The sequence below is a fragment of the Cygnus atratus genome, chromosome 6, assembly GCF_013377495.2.
Source record: "Cygnus atratus isolate AKBS03 ecotype Queensland, Australia chromosome 6, CAtr_DNAZoo_HiC_assembly, whole genome shotgun sequence".
Lineage (NCBI taxonomy): Eukaryota > Metazoa > Chordata > Aves > Anseriformes > Anatidae > Cygnus > Cygnus atratus.
This window is the reverse complement of record NC_066367.1, coordinates 2,992,262-3,015,542: the sequence shown is the minus strand read 5'-3', so window position 1 is coordinate 3,015,542 and position 23,281 is coordinate 2,992,262.

Sequence of the window (23,281 nt, the reverse complement as noted above, 5' to 3'; positions counted from 1 at the left end):
TGAATGTTTTTGTCCCCTCAAGACAATTTGAAGAAAGTCCCATCTTTCTTCAGTAACTAAGGAATTTATCCAGAAAATTCTGATGCAAGCTGATATCCCTTTTCTGCATTTAAACTGCTCCCTCAAAACTTGATTAAGGAAAAAATCCACCAAAAAAGCATTTGAACAGTCAGGTATGGGGTTTTGGCCAGAGGCATGAGAATGGGCAAATCCTGGGTGCAAACCAGTTTCTGATGTAAAGATTTTTCAGATATTTGGGAAAAATACTATTTCTTCACTCTTTTGCTGGCAGTAAACATTTAAGAAGGGCACAGCATCTTGTGGGTGAGAAGTACTGCATGTCTGGGGGATTCACAGCCCTTTCTGCACTGGATGCAGAGCAAACAGATCCAGCACAGGACCAGAATGTCCCTTTGTCATAGCACCCTGGTGACAACCAGGTAAGGCAGCACAATGTCTACTGCCTCATGTTCCTCTATGCTGTCCATGTACTCTAAAAGGCAGGAGGGACAGCTTCATGCCACTTGGGCAATGAAGCCTTTTGTAACTGGAAGAAAACACAAATGAATTTATCCTTCAGTATTAGCCACTCATCGTTAGCATCACAGCCCCAGCATGGAGGGCAAAGAAATGCAAAAAGCATCCAAGAGATTTCTGGCAGAGGAGGAATGACCATGTTTCACTCATCTGAGCAACCCTGACACTTCAAATATCTTTTCCCTGCTCTGGTCACATGATAATTAACACTGTTACTTCCATGAAGAGCAACATGTGGGGCCATTTCAATAATTTTAATTTCAAAGTGCATTTCAGACAACCTATTTAGTATAATTTAGTGCAGGTACGCTAACTGATTGCCTAATATTGTCACCTTTTCAAGGGTGTCCTCTGTGTTGGATGTAATTTCATTAATATACCACCAATCTCCATCTAATTTTCTTAAAACTGTAGCAACTTCATATCATGCCAGAGAATGTTTAATTACTGATATATGTATCTCAAAATATACACATTACTGAACATATAATCAGTATATAAAAATAAAATACTAATGATAATTGTAGAACTATATGAGATATGTAATGTGCTAAACATAGCAATGGCAGAATGACAATAAGCAGCATGCGAGAGATCTACGACTAAATAGAGCAAAGACCACAAAGGAAAAACACTGGTCAACCTGATTCTGCACCAACTTATCTCAAAGAGTAACTGGATGTTTCTTTGTCTGCAGACTTACCAGTTATAAATATAAGCCCAATCCAAACACAGAATGAGCAATCTCCCATAAACAGAAATTTTATGCACTGTAGAACTGGTGGCTTTTCAGACTAGTGTTATTCACAAGCATACCACTTGCTTTTGTTCAACTGAATTTATCCTTTTCTTGAGGACACAGATCTCAAAATATTGGATTTCAATTACTTATTTTTAGAAGTGGAAAAAAAAAATCAATTAAGTTTGCATCACCAGAAACAGAACAAACAACCAATTTTTTTAACACTCAAAATATGTCTTCTTTTAAGGAGGAGAAAAGAAAGGATTAAAATCATTTCTACTGACCTTTCCTATTAAAAGAGACACTGACAAACACAAAGTACTTTCATCTTGAATTACTACCACTTGGTGTTCTATCACTGATAGTAGTACTATTAGCCAAAAAAATAAAGTGTTTCAGATATTTACGTGTAAAAGTGTAAATGTTGCATGTTTATACAATTCCTATGTTTTGTTAGATGTAATAAATTAAACATTTTGTTTCCATAAAATAATTTCATTCTCAGATGTAGAATTGACAGCCAAAGGAATGGAACTCCTTTCTTTAGTTATGTTAATGCAGCACTACAAATACAAGCACAGGCATCTCCCCAGTTTCCCACCAGTATTTTGTTATCCACACTCCCCAGGCCCACGTTGAATCACCGAATTAGCATATGCAATGAACTCAAGGATGGATATTCAGGCCCTCATTTATTTTATTACAACAACTTATTTTGTAATGATAGATATCACTTGTCAGACATTAAAGCACAATCCACAAACGAAATGTTTCCAAAAATTATTAGAGGTTTAAAGATTTCACATTTCTTGTAGCTTCATTATATATATAATATATATATATAATATATATATATATATAATAAATATGAAAAAAAAAAAACACCAAAAAAACAGTCAGGAAGCACAACTGATAGGTTTTTGAGAGCACAGACACTCAAAACCAGGTCTGTATCAGAAACCTTTGCCTGAATAGCATCCTTCACAAATACAGGGTAAATAAAGGATATGGCATATTTTGTTTATAGCTTCCAGAGTAGGTTTTCTACCTACACATTTTCTAAATCTGCTTCAGGAAATTTTACCAATTAATAATCTGTTCAAGAATTTTATTCAAGTGGATTTTGACTGACTGTCAACTGGGAGTCCAAAAATTTCAGGAAGGCTATGTTATTTTAGCTTTTGAAATGCCATGGGATAGGACTTGGTATTTCCAATTAAACTTTATGACATTCCTGCTTGCCCATTTCTCATCAAAGTTGGAGTGCTCCAGAAGGACAGCAAAACCATCCTGTGCATCACCCAATCCTTCCAGCTCTGCATTTGCAAACTTGCTGAGCACACACTCTGTTGCACCATCCGGGTCATCAATGAAGGTGTCGAACAGTATTGGTCCCGGTACCCACCCCTGGGGCACTCCACCATGGACTGGCCTCCTGTAGGACTTCATGCCACTGATTACAACCCTGAGCTTTGCTAGTCCAGGCAGTCTTCAGCCCACCTCACTGACCATGCCTCCAGCCTCCACTCCCCTTTTGATTCCAGTAGAAAGATTACCATAGACATAACATCTGGGGCTACCTGTGTATTAAATGCAGGATGATTATAGCTGGATTTTGGAACCAACAGACATGATCAAAGTGATTTCTTCCAGCAGCAGCTACACAAAAACCACATTTGCTATTAAAGGTTTGCCATTCATGTATGACATTAACTTGCTGATGCTGCTCACTCATTTTCCATATTTCATTTGTACACAAGTCTGCTGTGCCCCAAGAGTTGCTGTAAATGAAGAGGGTATTTTTACCTCAGTAATGGTAGTACTTTAACTAAGAAATGCATACGATATAGGAAGGGAAGAAACTTTTTTCCAGGTATATTTTTTCACTTGAAATTTTATGCTGTTTTTAAGAGCAAGATCTGAATTTCTAATCAAATGATAAGTGAAGCCAGATGTTAGCTGTGACTTTCCAGATTTATTAGAAAAAAAAATCTTCTAAAATACAAAATGGTTTTGTACTAAACATTTCCCTATCTCTAATATAGACTAATCTAAATGTACATGATTTTTTTTTCCTGAAATTTATAGCTATTGATCTAAGCTTCTGTATACAGAAATCATGTGAAATTATGGGTTGCTGTAAAAGACCATTTTGCATGCATATCTGGAGCAATTCCTAGAATAAATTAATGTATTTAAGTCTCACATGCAACACCTCTGGCTTATTGAGCATTTCTACTGCCTCAGTTGAAATACTTTGTACAGGCTCTGCAGTTCAAGAAAGATGTGAATAAACCACAGAGTGCAGAGGAAAGAAAGAAAAAAAGGCAGAAAAGGCAGAGGTCTAGAATGCATCTTCTCTGGTGCTTTTTTTTTTTTAAAAAAAAAAAAAAAAAAAGCCAGAGTGGTTACTTCAAGGAAAAAAAAAAGTAGGAATGGTAACAGTTTTTAAGCATGAAAAAAGGCATCTATAGAGAGGAAGAAAATTATTTCCTTTAATGTAGTAGGTAGTCATGAGTTTCAATTTCAGCATGAAAGATTCACATTAGTCGTTAGAAAATGCATACTAATGGCTATTTCAGTAAGCACTGGAATAGGCTGCCTGTGGCCATCCCATATCCTCCTCTACTTTAGTCTCCTAGCACTCAGACTGTCAAGCAGCAGCTGCAAAGAATTGCAAACGAGTTTGTGAACATAACATTTGGTATAACCATAGAGCAGTTACAAGGCAGAGCAATGTATGAGCCAAATGCTCAAGAACAAATGCAGGTCTGTGACAAATGGGTCTGGACTTCAGAAGCTGGACTTCTGGAACTTTTTGGTTTGTGGTATTTTTCTGGTTATGTTAAAGGATAGACTTTCAAATATTAGAATACTATGTATATATATATTATTTTTTTTTTCATAAAAATGGTACATTCACTTTAAAGGCATTGTATTATTGTGATATTTAGCTGTTATCTCCTTGGGAAATGCTCAACTTCAAATATATTTCAGTCTTACAAATTCAAATCCCTTTAAGTAAATATTCCTTACAGCTTGTCCATATTTTCTCAGAACTTTGGATGCGTTTAAAAGTTTTCTCCGCTTTGTTGTACCTTCATAAATCTTCTTTCAAAATATCAGTAAGTCATACAAAGATGGGACTAATTCAGAAGGGTATAGCACACTATTTGAGGATTTTTTGTTACATGTCCAGTAATGTTCAAAAACACAGTGTACAGCAGCTGTGGTTCAGGTTGTAAGTACAATGAATAAAACTGTTTGGGCTACAGGTAGGAATGAATCTGAATAATCTCACATTTACGTATTACACCTTATGTCACTAACACCTTTTATTCAAGTGAGCATACACATTTGTTCATGGAACCCTGTTCTTACAAAGAAATGGTTCTCAAGGTGTAGCATATGCCACAGAGGAAAACTGCACCTTTAACCTATGTAAATCCACATGTTCACAATATTTCCTTTAATCTAAAAATCTTTCTTCTCCATCACCTGCAGAAATTTTTCAATCAAAATATTGAGTTACTGGGAAAACAAATGAAGAGAAAAATATATATTTATGAAATTTGGGAGAAGTTTTAATCAGATTTTGAAGATCATTAATTTCATAGTCTATTCTAATTATACACAAATTAGAATAGTTACCAAATGAATATTTGCCCTAACAGTAATAAATTATAATAATTAAACAATAATTATTCATTGAAATTATGTACTGAGAAATGAAAACATATTTTCAATGTATCTTTAAATATCAGAGCAGTTTTTTATTAATGGTGTTTTTTTCAGAACATACGTATATCCTTTTCGAAGCAAAGAGAAAAGAGCCTTGAAATTCCATTAATTTAACAAACATTACTCCTATCTCCCCATCCAGGGATATAAGAGAATACATCATATATGTCATGCATCAAGAATTTATTTTACTGTCCTGCCTCTAATTGCGCATTTTGCCCATTGAAAACCCTGTATGCAGCAGTCACACAGCCATTCGACTGAAAAGCAGTTGAAGTTATCAAAGGTCACTCTCAGGAGGACATATTACTTAGTGCTTATAAACAAGATTTCCATTTAATATTTCTCTGCATGACTTTGACCCCAAGAACTTTGATGACAATTCAGCCAAACCTCTAAAGCACATGCATTATCCTGCTGCCCTTGGCAGGTGGGCCAGCAACTTACTGGACCCCATTGAGTAAATCTGGTTCTGTCTTTCAGAATGACTGATGGGGTAATCCTGGAGGAACTGTTTCTTACATACCAGCAAAAATGAAGTATGTTGTTAGACTGCTCATGTTGTCAAAAATAACAAAAAGCACAAAAACTCAGTTGAACTAGATACAGCAAGATGCAGTAACAACTAGCAAGAAACTTGTTATTTTAATGTTCTTGCACGCACTATGACTGCACATTCTTTTTTTTTTTTTTTTTTTTTTTTTTCTGAAACCCAACTAATCAGAAGATTTAATTTACAAGCATCAACTGACCCTCACTGGGTGATCACAAGAAAGTCCAGAACTTGAGAAACAGTTAATGTCACAAGACTCATCACAAAGAATTACAAGATTCAGAAATAGCTATTTACTGTGGGTCACATCGGCATTCAACCCTAATCAAATGGTATCAGTTATTCAAATGTAGTACAAATCCACTTAAAGAGTGTTTCTTAATCAATGGATTGACAAGGCCCTAAGAAGTTGCAAAAGGCAATCAGCATATGCTGGCAGGGAACTGGAAATGTAATTACAATCTAGGAAAAGAAAATTTCAGTGTGTCCTTTAAAATGAAGAAAACTATCATCATTCGTATGATGTCCCTCCTACAAATAAAGATACAGAATCACCATTCTTACATGTTTTCATGTTAGTTGTCTAGTAAATCCACAAGCTTGTGAAATGTAAGATAAAAAGGGGAAAATAAATTTTGAGTAAAGGTGTACTCAAATCACTGGTTAAAGTATCAGGAAGATTTAAGAATGTAAAAGTGATGCTACCAACCCCAGTTATTAGTCCTATGGATCTGATGGCACTTACAAACAACTGAAAGATTAATATCTTATTGAAGAAATCACAGTAATGTTAATATTGCTCTTATGTACATAACTCCATGAAAGAAATAAGTTGGCAGGTTTAGGTTGTCTTCTAAAGAAGCTGAAATACAACCACAAAGATAAGCAGAGAACTTGGAGTAACATTTATGAGTCCACAACCTACCTTTTGTGGTACTTGAATTCCCTCACACAACTCAATCACTCACAAGACTCTTTTTAATTGTACCACTTTCAATGATGCATAAAAAAAGATAAAGCTTGGTCATGCTGATGATACAAACTTTCAGTAACTCAGGTCTTCTGTATTCAAATACAATTTTCCCCTTTTTATTCCTGATTATTGTATGGCTCATTAACAGAAACAAAACCCAGCATGACATGAAAAATCACTTTAGTCTGATAAAATGAAGTAAGGCTGTGTTCAGCAGCAGAAGTAGCTTAGCTTGCTCCTAAGTGAGAGCTGAACAGTAATTACTTTTATTTATTACAAAACCTATTTTACGATTTTAATATGTTTTCAAAAATTACACCTCTGAACAAGAGAGATGCTCTCCTACTGTGAGGAAATCTCTTTTTATTTTGAAATTTCCCCTCATACATACATTGCAGCGATTTTAGGGCAACTGAAGTTTCAGTTTGCTTCATGTTCAAAACTTATGCCTAATTAGGATACCCTGCAAACTGGAAATTATAAAACAGAGAACCAGCATATGAAACAAGTGAAGACTAGGAAAAAGGCTTTTTTCACCTACTTGCTTGCATGTTTTCAGTTACATTTCTGGAGTTAATTTTTAACAAGGCAGATTTATTATTAGTTCTTTTACTGAGAAGTCCCTGAAAAAGCAAGCACAAACAACACTTAGGCTACACATTAAGTTTCATGAAATCACGGAAGGAAAACAGCAGATACCAGGCATTCCAAAAACAACCAGGGATGCTCTAACCACGAACTGCTCCAGGCCCAAGCAAGTGGACTGATGGAGAACCTACAAGAACCTCCCTATAAGGGCTACACCGAGACGGGGTGAGGATGCGACCTGCAGAGCCACAGATGGGAGCTGGGAAGCCCCCGCAGGTCCCCAACAAAATTATACCCCAAGCCTTCCCAGCTGGCTTCTTAGGAAGCTTGGAAAGCAGCTCCTGATGGAAATGCCACTTCTTGGCAGCCTCCCTGAAAATAATAAGCAATAGCAAATTTCATTTTCAATAGCCAAAGAGCAAAATTCTGATTGCAAAATATCTTGGTTTTGTTTGACTAGGAATGAGACTTTTGTGTAAGTTAAGTGCTAGTGAGTGAAGAACCAATTTCATTCCCTCAACCCCTCATTTTATGTAAATCAGGCATCTTGCTAAGTTTTGCAATCTTTCTTTTCTTTAATAAAAAGTTGTAAAAAGAACACACACTCCCCATATACACACACATTTTAATGGCAACTAGCAGATTTTGGAGCTTGGTTCCCCATTTGTTACCAAGGAAACTGCACTGACTTAGAGAGATTCACATGCAAATGGTTTCCTAATCTGCTCTGTCATAAGAGCACAATCTAGCACTCAACTAGTAGTATGCATTAAAATGCAAAGCCCAGGATTATCAATGAGCTCAGTCTTAGTTTTGGCTCTTATATTCACTGCAGCACCATGCAATGAAACTGCTGCTAGACCCTTCTGATTTGTCTCATGCCTACGCTGTGCAATGAAGCCAGCAAGGTCCAAGTCCTTCCTCTCACGTACAGAGCAGACAGTCCTGTCTCCAAAGTCATCCTGGGGCAGGCACATCCAGCCCTAGTGTCCCCCTGGGCTGGAGGCTAGCAGAAGTTGCTCAAGTGGACTCTGAACCTGCTGCTACAAAGGTCACTGCTCTATTAGACTTGAAATTCGGGGATGTTTAAATGAAAACACTGACAACATACAAGAGAGAAATGGAAGGTTTGAAGTCCTACAAACCTAATCTCAGAAACACTTCACCTACTTTCCTGAAGGGGAGTGCTTCTTCACTCTGAGTGGGGAGTGTGCTTTCAGTCACTCCCCCACCACCTTGACTTCAGATAATCCATGGACCTGCACCGGGGAGCCACATAGGCTCACAGAAGAAGCCAGAGCCTCCTGAAAGCTCCCGCAGCTCTGCTGGACCCATGCCACAGTAGCCTCGGCAGCACTTCATGCCCGAGCCAGCATCATTAATAACTTCATACCCTGCCAAGGCCAGCAGGCATATACCCTGAGGAAACACGATATTTATGTTAGAGAGTGCCTAAGGAAGATTACTTCAGGGCACAACAGCACTATAGAAACCTGTCTGCTCCTACCTCCTTCCACTCAGGAGAGGATGTGTTGTCAGCCTCAACTCCCGGTTAAGTGATACTCCGTCTTTGCTACGATAGAAACTTGTCAGAACCTGACAATGTGCATTTAGCATTTGATTACATCACCCATTGGTCATTAAGGAAACCACAGTTGCATCTTCCTGTTACAGCCTGATTAAGTTATATGATACATCCTCCAGCATTATTCACGTCCATATACACTAGGAGCTAATTTCCTTTGCTGCACGTCATCCGGTTTTTATTAATGTCTCCTCTGAATTGAACTTTTGGACTTTTTTTCTCTCAGACCTTCTCACATTTCAGTGTAGTTATCACAGACATTTTATTAATTTATCTGAAGAACATACCTGTATTTAACTGTACCAATAAATTTTATTTCATACTTTATAATAAGTAGTTTTAGTCTCAGTTTAACTGCTTTTCCTTTTTTTTTTTTTTTTTTTTTTTTTTTTTTAAGAGGGTTGATTAGTTCACAAGTACTCAGCAAATTTGGTTTTGAACTATGGATGACAAGCAACTTTTACAACATGCTATTTTGCATAAATATAACTGCTGATATTAAAACAGGGAGGACTAGCTAGTGGTTTAGAATAGTGACTGAGAACATGAGTTCTGTCACTGTCATATGCACAGGTTGTAGATAATTATTAGGAGTGCAGTGCAATATCTCTAATAGTTCAAAAGCATAGAACATACACGTAGAAGTAGATACTTCCAATTAATCTAGTTACTGTTCATTTAAATGCACCTGAAAATGCTCAAAAACTTATCTTCATCTGCCACAACTGCAGCCTAGAAAGGTAAAATAAGTGAAAATGCAAAACATCTACTTTTCTTTCAGTTCAGTCAGATTCTTAGCACAGATGTGCTAGATGCGGGACCCTTCTCCAGAAGACTTTGAAGGCAGTGGCCTGCTCATGGCAATACCTGCACACAACAGGCTGAATCACCCCTGGTTAGAACATGAGAAGAGACCTTGGCTGAGAGAGATTTTTGCTCTGAATGTAGGAACAATGTCTTGACTCTGCTTTCAAACCCTATTAAGACAAAACTGATGAGGCGTTTTCACATAGTGGGACCAATTGATACATTTTTCACATTTGCCCTTGCCATACATGCTGGCACATACAAATGCCTGCAAACTTGCACATATACAAAACTTAGCTTTAACATTTCTCCTAAGTTTTGTCTCTCGAACTTTCAGTTTTGATTTAGAGCAGATCCTCTCCATTAAGTTTATAATATAATCTACATGTTCTTCTATAAAAATGGCAGAAGTGAGCAGAGTATATGGTAAAATATGCAAGAACTGGACAGAGAAATTGATACACTGCGTGCATTATGGGTAGCAGTGAATAGGAGGCCAAGGCAAACTCAGAAGGTTCTTGAAAAAGAGCTTAATAAAAGATAAAATGCTTTGAAGTGTTTTAAGTCTTTCGGGATTATTTAAACATCTTCCTGGAAGTGAGCATGGCCCAATTTAGTCTTCCTTCCATATAAATGTTCTTTTCATTCTAAAAGAGATCTTCATAATCCCTTTGCTATCCTGTTCTTTTGGCTAATTCCAAATGTATCAAATACACTTGGAAATTCTGTTCCTAATTGCCATTAAAATTATATTTAAATATGCCAAAACGATAATTGCCAGCAAAAAAATATCAAGTTTATTTAACAATTTCACCCCATCTTGCTACTCTATAGAGTAGCTACTCTATAGGGGTCTATAGAGCTCTACAGGGTTGAAAATAATTTGCATAACATGACAACAATGAACAATTACTCTAGCAGAGCTACGAGTGAATATGGTCGTCAGTGATGAAAATTGTCTGAACCTACTTCATCTCATTAGTGTTGAATTAAGTAGGCTTTATTTATTCATATGACATTAATGATTATATAGAGCCTATAACTGTCAAAATCTCAGAAATTCTTAGTGCACTTTGGTGGGGGTTGCGTTTAGTAGCCCTATAAGAGAGAGTAATATAAAGTTTTCAGTCTCACTTTAAAACACCATACTAATTTTTATTCTCATCCTGAACTTTTAGATTCATAAAACTTCAGCCTTACTTTTCCCCCTACAGCCACAGAACAGCTCAGTTTGAAGTACAAAAAGCACATCCATAATGAAAGGCTTCCATAAGAATTATGTGCTCTTCTACTGCATGATTGCTGTATGATTCATTATGTTCAAAACCAACAGCAGATATTATGAGGATACCATTTATTATATGATTACAATTATTGAATTCTTAGTACTTAATCTTGGTGCATTTAGTATTCTACTTTTTATTTAGCTCTTTTCTAAAGAAATATTGCTTGGATGTTACAACAAAAAAGACAGAAAAAAGAAGGGGAGGAACAAGATTAATATTTCTTGGGAATATGTGCTATTACTTTGATTTGTGAATGCATATGAATAAAAAAAAAATCTTCAGGTACATTACTCTGTTGGGTATACATGCATTAAAATTTAGCCTAAAGAAGGAAATTAAAAATAAAGTATGAGAATTAAATATGTTTTCAAAAAGGCTTATATTAGAAGGTCTAAGTGAATTGTATTTTACACAATATAAAATACCTTTGTGAGATGTTTAAGTGTCAGCTAGTTCCTGAGAGAAATAATATTGTGATGCTTAAACAGAACAGAGGAAAACAAAACTGAGTTTGATGTATCTGTGTGTCAGTACAGAACACCAGCTTTTCCTGACTTTGACTAAAAGAAGGCAGATACTTATAGCCCACACAGCTCTGTTATGTGGTTGAGCAGAAATGATGGTACATGAGATCTATTTTAGAAAGGGTTTCAGAGACCAGTCTATTGCTAAAAATGAGAAGAGGTAACCCAGCAGTGCTCTCATCTAGTAGTCGTACCTATGAACACTGCCGCAAACAGCCAAGAGAAGAATCCTGACACCTAGTTGTCATATTATTACTTCTCTGGTTTGACCCTAGAAGGGGGTCAGTAAAAAATATAGTTTAAAAAATGGCATCAACTTTTTAGGAAATCTAATGCATCAATCCCATTGGACGATTATCAGCACTTACAGAGAGGCACATTACAGTACCTGACAAAAGACTTCAAAAGGTTTTAATGGTGAATGTGAGGTAATGTTCATAGGTGGAGGAACTGAAATGCAGAATAGAAATGTCTTGAAATACCCAAAATCAAGCAAACAAAAAAGCAACCTCACATTCACCCCACCTTTTTTTTTTTTTTTTTTTTTTGGCAAGTCTTGAATACAAACACCATGTAAAATGAAAGCTGGTGAATGGACCATATTTCACTGTTCCCATAAACCTTCTAGGCAATGTTACATATCTTCAGAGGCACCTTTCAGCACATTGATATTGATCAGCAATGTTGTGTACAAATACACGTATATGTAGCTTTGCTGATATATGAATATACATCATAATAATTATATTAACATATCTATTTAGGACTCTTTGATAATGTTCCTGACAGTTTGCTTCTAGTGAAAGAAACAGCAGGGTGTCAAAATAAAAAACAATTAAATTTGTTTTCCACTGCTTTGTCCTGATTTGAAGTTAAAAATAAAAAAAAAAAAAAAAAAAAAAAATCTCGGAAGTGTTTTTCAAGATAGCTTATCAAATAATTGTCATCTAATAATTTAAACATTTCATTTAGTTTATTTTTTCCTGATTGGCTTGCATTCCAATATGACATTTATATACATATGCATGAGTAAATATATACACACACACACATATAAATATAAAATTGTAAACATTAGGAAAAATAATCTTCACACAAAAGCATCAAATGCAATGTGAACTACGAAGAAATTTGTAAACTCAGGAAAACATTGAAATTGATCTTTAATTAGGTGTGGTTTCAGAGAACTAGCAGTTTTCTGTGAAAATGATTCCCGAAGTCTTGGCCAGCTTAAAGCAAAGCAAAACAGCAAATAGGGGCTGCAGCATATGTCTTCCCAATTTGTCCCCCAATAATGAGGGGAAATCCAGCAGTTTCCCACAGCTACTTTGAAGTAAGATTGCCACACGACTGACACATTCAAGGAAGTGTCTTTTATTGCATTAAACCAATTGTTCCTGCCATTAAACCATTGTTCCTGCCTAACAAACTTGATTTCCTTTTATGATAAGATCACCCAACAAGAGAAACCAGCTGATGTGATCTTTTTGGACTTCAGCAAAGCTTTTGACACAGTTTCCCATATGATCCTACTGGACAAAATGTCCAGCATACAACTAAACAAAAACATCATCTAATGGGTGAGCAACTGGCTAACGGGTAGTGCTCAAAGGGTTGTGGTAAATGGGGCCACATCTGGCTGGCGGATGGTCACGAGCGGGGTCCCTCAAAGCTCCATTTTAGGGCCAGTCCTCTTCAATGTTTTTATAAATGATTTGGATGTAGGACTAGAAGGTGTTTTGAGCAAATTCGCCGACGACACCAAACTTGGAGGAGTTGTGGACTTGGATGAGGGTGGAAAGGCCTTGCAGAGAGATCTACAGATTGGAGAGCTGGGTGATCACCAACCACATGAAGTTTAACAAAAGCAAGTGCTGGGTCCTGCACCTGGGACGGGGCAACCCTGGCTATACGTACAGACTGGACGACGAGATGCTGGAGAGCAGCCCCGCAGAGAGGGATCTGTGGGTTGTGGTTGGCAGCAAGCTGAATATGAGCCAGCAGTGTGCCCTGGCAGCCAGGAGGGCCAGCCGTATCCTGGGGTGCATCAAGCACGGCATCGCTAGTCGGTCGAGGGAAGTGATTGTCCCGCTCTACTCTGCACTGGTGCGGCCTCACCTCGAGTACTGTGTGCAGTTCTGGGCACCACAGTACAAAAAGGATGTAAAACTGTTGGAGAGTGTCCAGAGGAGGGCGATGAAGATGGTGAAGGGCCTAGAGGGGATTATGTATGAGGAGTGGCTGAGGTCACTTGGCCTGTTCAGCCTGGAGAAGAGGAGGCTGAGGGGAGACCTCATCATAGTCTACAGCTTCCTCATGAGGGAGAGTGGAGAGGCAGGCGCTGACCTATTTTCTGTAATCACCAGTGATAGGACCCGCGGGAACGGTGTCAAGCTGAGGCAGGGGAGGTTTAGGCTGGACATCAGGAAGAGGTTCTTCACCAAGAGGGTGGTCGCACACTGGAACAGGCTCCCCAGTGAAGTAGTCACTGCACCAAGCCTGTCTGAATTTAAGAAGAGATTGGACTGTGCACTTAGTCACATGGTCTAAACTTTTGGGCAGACCTGTGCGGTGCCAGGAGTTGGACGTGATGATCCATATGGGTCCCTTCCAACTCGGGATATTCCATGATTCTATGAAACCACTGCAGCAAGTTTCAGCCACCCTTGTGCTCCCTCGGGGCAGGGCGTAGGAGATAACCTCCTTCTGCCTTCCCTCTCCTCAGTTCCCAGATCGCTGGGGTAACTGGGAGCAGCTAGCATTTGCAACCAGAGTGTCATGCACAGCCACAGAGAGGGAGAGAGCAGTGACAAATGACAACTTGCATCCATGACAATAATGGTGGGAACAAGGTCTGAATAAGCAAAATAATCCTGGTAGTTCATAGGAAAACACAAATTGAGATCTATAGTGGTGTGAACTAAGGCACCATAGGGAAAACAAAGGAAAACGAAGCAGTTTGAAAACACTGTCCAATCTGTGGCTTCATGGACACCAGCTCAAAGCCCTCGTGGTGAGATGCAGGTCTCAGGGCCGCAAGCACCTCTCACTTGCTCACTCAAAGCACCACATGCAGCTGGAAGAGCCAGCTTGCCATGGTATTTTTCTTGAGCAGTCCACCAGCAAGAAGGAGAAAGTTTCATACTTCTGGGGTAAAACAGGATGGGGAGAAGAGATTATTTCTACTGCAAACTCTATACAGCAGTTTCATTCAAACTGAGGTGGAAGATGCCTGGGCATTTCAGGAGGGTTCTGCTGATCTACACCATAATTTGAAGTTTCTACAGGCTAACCTGCCTTGCGCAGGGATGACAATTGATTTTCAAGCATTTAACCTCACCAGAATCTAGAAGAGCGTTTAACATCCATTTCCATTTCCCAGCCACAGTACTCAGTTACCAAAATACTGTAATGTCATATGGGTATACAGGGCTAGATCTTCAAACCCAGCTCAGAACTGAAGACTGAAGAACCCATCTGCCACTCCAATTTTGTGTCTGCTGCATTAACTAACTGCTGGAGCACAGGGACAAATTCCCATCCCAGGTCCAATGAAGACTGTTTGTAAGTATGAATGCAACGCATGGTCATAGAAGATTTCTCCTTAGCACATATATCACCTCCATAACTTCTGAGGACCATTTTGTGGTTGGTATGATATAAAGCAGGTAGACTAATGGATCTGAGCCATTCCTGTGCCTTGTTTTTTTTTTTTTTCTTTCTAAAAAAAGTGCAAAAAATACACTGTAAGCCTGCTCCTTCTGAGATCCTTTTCCATTTCTGTTCATAATTTCAGCACTTTTCTATATTTTATATTCACTCCTGAGATTTCTGCTGACCAAATTTTTAAACTGTAGAAGATGCAACAGCAACACCTGGGCAAGTTTAGGATTCTTAGCACTATCCCCAGACTGTGGTCAAACAGGACGAGTTGTCAGCTCTGCTAGGCTCGCTCAGACTTCATGTCAGTGCTCCTCTGGGGCAGACATTGCAGCAGTACTGCCTTCGTGCCAGTGTACCAGACAAAACCTTCTAAAAAGATTCTCTTTGATGTGTAACCAAGGGAGAGCACGGGTTCCAAGTTCAGTTAAGCACGTTGTAAACATGAGCTGGTTTAGCTCCAGAAAACGAACAAAAGTGACAACCTATAAGTCAAGTATGAGTTTGGAAGGGTCGCTGCAAGAAAAGTATTTGAGACTCAGACACTACCTATACAGTGGATTTTTCAAGCAAAATATTGGAGCTCCTAAAAAGCACCCATGCCTGAGCTTTGTTGATAACGGAACAGGTATTAACAATGGGCTTTGTAGTGCTTCCTTACCAATACCTGTCCTAGACATGGGGGAGGGGGGGGGGGGAGGGGGGGGCAGGGGGCGGAATGTGGCATTTCCTTTCCCAACATTGAATTGCATCTTCTAATCAGCATGCACTCAACTTTTAGTCCTTTCCTCATAGCATTCTGACCTCTTTGTCCTCAGAATGAAAATTCACATCTGGTGATACCAGAGGCATGCAGCTGTCTGCGGTTAATCCCATGCACCCAAGGAAAGCAAGTGTCCTCCGGACCTAGCTCCCCACTCAGCACAGGTCAACCTGGATGAGCAAATTGGTGTAAGCTGTCTGTGCCAGTTAAGTCTATACAATTTTCCTACACAGAGCATCATTCTGCAAATGAATGGGTGCACTATCTGTGAGACAGAACACAATCTCCTGCCTCATTAAAATAAAAAAAAAAAAAAAAAGCTGTTAAAATAAAACCATCCCTAACTAATGACTTAACTCTAAAGGTGTCAGGCATTCTCCTTTCACACAGAGATAAACTGTTACTGTACACTGTCCTCTGAGCATCCATTTTACAAAACCGATCTCTGTCAATACAGTCAATGTATCAGTAAAATACATATAAGAAAACCACATCACAATAAATTAAAAAAAAAAAAACAAAAACATTTCCCATTTCTCTAGAATGAAATATGATGTAAGTAGAAAGTATTTCCATGCTAACTGCAGGTAAAGTCACTTTTTAGAACTATGTTCCCTTTGTTTTTAAGTGCTGGTAGAAAGTTATATTTTAATCACAGGAAGAATAAAGATCAACCATATTATAACTCAATAATAAGATCAATTATTATTAGTAAAAATGAAGTAATAGATGTAATGCAATAAAAAGCATTACTCATATCTATTTTTCACATGTGCATCAAAGTACAATTGTATGTAGGTCGAATTTTATAGATCTATCAAAATACTGTTTACATAGATTATGCATATAAAGGACTAATTATAATTATTCTAAAAGTGCACTTGACATTCATATAAAAAGTGAGGGGAGCAGGCTGCTACTCTTTTGTCATTCTCAGCTGATATTTATCCATCTTATTCTGAAAAATCTCAACAATCCCCCTAAGGCCACGTCTTGCAGTGCTACACTCTAGATATTGCAGAAAGTTGGGGTTTTTGTTGCCCCGCGCCCCCCCAGGGGCAAGTCCAAATTTTTCTGTTTACAGTTTAAATCCCTTACTGCTTGTCTTGTGAGTCACAGAAGCATTTTTTTTTCTCCTCTTTGCAATAGCCTTTCACGTACTTGAAAACTGTTATAATGTCTCCCCGTGATTTTCTCTTCTAAAGGTTATAGCATTGCCATTCTGTCAATCTCAGCTCTTTTCTGGACTCCCACCAATAAATCCATATCCTTCTTGAAGGAAAATCGTTGTATTTTTACACAGGATCACTTCATGCATTTTTGCAGTCTATGCTCTGTTTATATGACCTAATAAGGTATTTAGTTAGCTTTCTCTCAGTGACATGACGGTGTTGACTCACGTTCTGCCTGGAGAGCAGGAAATGCAGTTCTTCCCCTTCATACACCTTGGGGTACTGGCTTACCTGGCTAGATCTCACAGCAGATAAAAGCATGGGTATAAGCAGGAGACTGCATGCTCTAGACTTATGGCAAGTTTTTCTTAGAGTTTAAATTCAACCTCAGAAGAGAGCATCACTTTCTCACAGACAAAGAAGAGAACCATGGAAATCAGACAGATAAACAAGCAGAGCCCTGATACTCTTGGTTTTCCAGACAGTTAATTTCTTTCCATCTGGATTCAACACAGCCAAAGCAAAACAATTTCTTTAAGGCACTGTCTTAACAAATGATAGTGTCTTTGGATGGGCAGCATTCATAAGTGATAACACCCTACTTCATAACATGGCTGTACGTGAAACTGTAACAGTGAAGATGGAAGGCTAAATTATGAATAAACTGAACATTATTCAAGTTTATGAGAGGAAAAGGAAATCTAGTAGAAAATTTATTGGCATACAAATTTGTATTTATGCAAACACACATTTTCAGAAAAAGCACAAAGAAAGAAAAGGGTGCCCTCAAGGCAGTATCAGTTGTCAGAGGGAATTGCATGATTTATAGGAGCTCTCACAGCTGGGACAGGTGGCATAAAGATATTTATAGCCATCTTCCCAGCAGAACAGGTGTGTTTTGTGAATAAAGTTAATTTCATACAATTTCATTAGACAAATTTTTGTGGCTAGGGCCATGATTCATTAGATCACTTTTTCTATGATTATGGGTGTTTAAACGCCTTATTGAATCAGGTTACTGCATTCAGAGTCAAGCTTAAGACTGCAGCCAACAGCAACCCCGCCTTTGGTGGGAAACCAGAAAGAATTTTACAAAATTTCTTCCATGGCCTATTTCAAATGTTGTCTCAATACAAGGACACATCTGTTCAAACTTTGGTCTTGAACGAATAAGGACTTTGTGTTTTGATTCTGATGTTTTTTCTTTCTAAAACACCGTGCAATGCCTAAATCAAATGTTTAGGTACAGGGTTAGATAGAATTCACTTCAATAAGCAATCAAGTTAATTTATTCTCTTCCAGGATATATTTACACTTTGATCTGGCAGCAAGCAGGGTATTTTTAGTGGTTAAGGACACCTTAGGGAGTTTGAAATTTGCTTTACAGCATCTCCATGGACAGTGACCTGTATATACACTCCACTGCTGCTTGTGTTCACAACTCTTAACACAGACCGCCTGCACCTCAGGGAGAGCTGGATCTAAAAAGCTGGATGAACATGAAGCAGGATTGGGTGATCACTTCAGGTCACATGCAACTGCAAAGCTTCCAAAAGCACATGCAAAGCTGCATTTTGGTTGCTGCACCACTGTGGATGGATATTTTACAAACAACACTAATTAAAATAATATGCACTGGATTGTGCTGATCATTCCAAACCTTTTTGTCCTTGTAACTTACTCTGAGTTTAAAAAAAAAAAAAAAAGTCTTGAATAGATATACTGATAACCCTGACACTTCCAAAATAATTAAAAATACCTTCTGAAGAATTAAAAATCTGCAAAATATTAATAACTTTAATTTTAAACTATTCCTTGAGGATTTTTCTTTTTCCAACTTCTTATCTGAAAGACAATGGAGAAGTCATCTTTTCCCCTAAATAATTTCCATCTCCTCACTCACCAGAACAATCTTAAAGCAGTCCTGACAGTTTAATTTTCTCTTCCATGTACAGAGAGCTGATATTGTAAGGAAAGTCTCAACAGATGTCCCCTCCGAAATTGTTCTGCCTTCTGAGGGGTTCCACAAGACATTAGAACCAGAAAATTTGAAAGCCATTGTACCATTGTATTTCACACAAAGATAAGTTCAGATATTTTTCACAGAGGTAAAACTAGATCCAAGGTATTACCGCTGTACGGCTTTTCTACCATCATTTCATTGGAACAGTGTTTGTGAACCGAAAACCTCAGCTGCCTGTCAGGACACCGGGAAGGACACCAGGCTGCTCTGCATGTGTCCAAACAGCAGACGGTCTGAGCAGCCTGGTTAACACCTTCCGATACAGTATCGTTAGTACATAGCTGTATAGAGCACGCTACAGGGCTTGTTGGTAAGGTTGCAGATAAGAACAACCTCTGAGCATGATCACTTCTCAGTTTAGCTAAGTCTGGTGTGAGACACCATCTCTCAGAGATATTCCCCACTCTGAGCAATGTGTTGTGTTTTGTTTTTTAAGGCAGACACATTTTTGCCATTACCTAAAATTCCATCCTTTTTCTCAATCCAGAGCAAGCTAGATGGCCCATTAACCCAGCAAGTCATGGGGACAGAATCAGTGCAGAAGGGCTCTCAGATATAATGAAAATGGGGGCTACGCTACAAGAAAAATGGCACAGTTTGACATTTCAGGGGAGATTTGCCCACACGGTTAGACTTCCAGCTCTGATACAAACCTAGTCCACCAACAGTCTCCTATTTTACAAGTAGCCCAGAGTATTCCATAGCGGTCCAGACGAGTTTATGGTTTTAAAATAAATACTAAATCATATACTCTCCTCAGTTGTGCAAGGCTGCAATTTATGCTTTGAGAAAACAGGTTCTTACTACAACAGTAGCTGTTTATGTTCAGAATTCTTGCCATTGAATAATACCTTTTAATGATCAGAAATCACGATATTACACTCTTAGCCTAAACATCTCAAAAGGGTTTATGAAGGCATTAAATAAGTATATAAATAAGTGGGGTATATGTAGAGAAAGAAATATGTATGTCTCAAATATATAATGTTAATGATAAAGATTAACTCCAGTTTATAAAACTTTCAGGAGTCTTCAGGATGCTTTCAACAGAATCGCATTAATAAAAGTATCCAAGACGATAACTGATTGAATTTGCTGTACTTAAACACAACTTATTGCATACTGCATGAAATCAAATGAATGAAATCATGAATTCCTTCCTGAATCTATAAGACTGGAGAAATAACAATTTGAAAAAATTCACACACAGAAATAACAAAGAAGGTATGATTTATTTTATTTTTTTATTTTTATTTTTTTTCTGTAGGGGTGATATGTCCCTTGCAGGGTGATAATTTACAAGCATTTTCCAGGTCAGCAATCATGAAGCTTTCATTCAGATCTCCCCCAAAAAAGAACATGCTCAGTTTTTTCTCCCCAGGAAAATAAATAAATAAAACAAAAGTAGAGGTTTCCTTTATAAACTAAAGCATATATTGAAGAGAAATATCAAGGATAAAAGAGGATAGAGTGTTTCTGCCTTGAGGAACTTCATTTTTGCAAAGATTGGTATGATAAAAACACTCAGAGTTGTAGCAATGAATGCAGTTGTGTTAGGACAAAAATCTGATCGCAAATAGTCATTGTTCATGTATAGTCTCCTACATTTATTCTAACCTTCTTTATCATATTTTGTATTGCCAGATTTTCTCTCACTTTCATTATACATGCTTATTGATTTTGTCTTTGTCCTGTCCCCAGCATAACCCTTCTGCTTCCAAGAATAAGCACTAAATCCAGCAGCTTGGACTTAAGGGGTTTTCACCATCTTATTTTAGATTTCCCTTAATTTCCCCCCAACTTATTCTCATTTTTAATGACAGCAGTATTGAGAATTGTCAGGTATGTCTTAAAATCTGCCTCAATATTTCATCAGTCTCTTCTGGACCATCTGATTGCATATTTCATTCATTCTAAGATTTTGATAGTTAAGAAATCTCCCAGCATACACCGTAAATTTTTAAGCCCAAGAATTCCCCTGACGTACAAACACTTTTGATACCAGTTTTGAAGATACTGTCAGCTTTCCCGATTAATCAAACTCCTAAATACGAGAAGTTGGAGACAGTTCACAAGATACATCTCTGCAATATGTAACACTTGAACAAGGATATAGCTAAGATGGAAAAAGGTTAAGTTACTAAAAAAAGTAAGTTACTAGAAGTGCATAAAATAAGCAAAATCCTAGCCAATGAACAGCTCGAGTAATAATCTTCCAGAGCTCTTGTTTAATAACGTCTTATTTATGCAAATGAAGCTGTGAAACCAAATCGTTGAATATTTTCTGGTTTTGCTTATTTCATTTTTATTTATTTTGTCATTTTTACACAGCTAGTGCAATGGAACTGATAAAATGACAAGCTTCTGAAAATGATTTGTATTGCAGTCAAATTATATTTGAAATACATACTTTCTCACTATTTTTTTTTAATTAAGCGCTTAATCACATGTGTATGAACAGGTTGTTTCTCTGCTAAGAGAAGGTAGATTTCAGCATGGAAGATGCAAACCAGATGCATACAGAATACAGCAGAATTCCAAAAGAGTATTCTGTGTTTAGAGAAAAGGGTAGTCAATGTGTTTTTCCGCTATGCAGTTTGAGTGGACAAAAATTTTCATCTTAAGCTATTATCACCAAAAGGCAGCTTTTACAAGTGAAAAATTGCTTTCATCTATTGAAACCCTATTTCTTATTCACTCTGCAGATGAAGGTCAAAGTTGAAATATATCTTGCTGTGTAATGAAGACATAATCAAAATGTGAAGTCATAAAAGAGAAAGCGATTACAATCACTGTAATAGATATCCTGTTTACTCTGCAGATTGCATTACATCATGCAAAACTAAGCTGTGATATATGTCATTGCTACCTATGGCAGATGATAATTTTGATGTCTCTTGGGAAGTGACATCTTCAAGATTGTATTTACGAACAATATGGTGCCAATACTGTTTGTTAGCCTGAAAAAGCCCTTCAGTGTTAAGTACAAAAATACACCCCGTTACCATAAAAGATGTTGATGAAAACATCTTACAGTGCAAATAAGCCAGAGGCTTTTAGAGAGTATACATTTGTAGTTTGAGACAGGAGGAAAAAGGACGCCACCTGTGTCCCAGCAAGGAGGAAACACTAATGGAAGAACTAAGAAAGGAAGCGATATTCATGTGAAAGTGATGGGTTATAGTACACAGGAAAAGAGCCTTATTTGCTTGAGGTCAGAGAAGTAATTCGATTTCAGAGAAGTTAAAAGGGGTTTTAAACTACTGAAGTTAGATTATAGTGGAGTATATTTTTGAACCATGTATGTATTTACCTTTGGGTGCAGGTGGTGTACCTATGTGTGCTTACATTCAGCAAACAAAGCAAAAATAAATTACTTACATTTATGCAGTTTTGTAGAATTGCAGAAGTCCTCAGTAACAGAGCTATCACGTGCACCAAGTTCTGATCTTGGACACGCCACAAGAGCAGAAGGTTTTAAGCATCAATGTGGGCTGAATGTAATTCCAGCAAACAAAATAAGCAACTGACTCCAATGCAGCATATCAGCTATTCATATTTCTGGTGAGCAGAGAAGATATTTGAAGGAAGATAATTCTAGAGCACAGCTTGAGTAATTTCTTCTCTCCTCACTGGTTTTAACTTCACACCATTCATGCTTTGACTTCTTTCCTGATCTGCCTCCTTTATGGGGTTTGTATTGCACAAACGCGCTGGTAGTCAGTCAATTCTCGTAACAAATCCTATTGCCTGGAATTGCTTGGGCAGTGGGAAAGTTCAGCAGTGTGCCAGCCCTGAAGCAATTTTCTTGGCAGTGCTTCCAGTAGATGTAAGCAGGAATTTAATGTTCGGTCCATCAGAAAGAAATTTTACTACTATAGCATTTCACAAACAACTTTGATCTCTACATAGGAAATAAACTGTGTTCACACAGTAATGTTTAATTTTTTTTCTTCTTCTTTACTGTCCATGTCTTCCCCCACCTCCTTCCTAAAAACTAACACAACAATAAAACACATGCAAAATTACAAAGATGCAGGATGACTTGTAGCAGGGCTTGGGCAAAGACACTTGTTTCACTACAAACTTCTCTGGCTGCTCCAGTCAATTCAGTCATATTGCCTCTGGACTGAGCCTTGTGTCTTGCTACCAATCATTACCTCCTGACTGATATTGTACAACATTAAACCAAGCAAGTACAAATCACCTGCAGAACCTCAATTTCACTTAATTTCTCTCAGAGCATTATAGTTTTTACCTTGCTATATGGATGTACAAAGCAAAGAAACACCAGGCTGTAGTAGATGGGAGCCCTGTTGTTACCTTC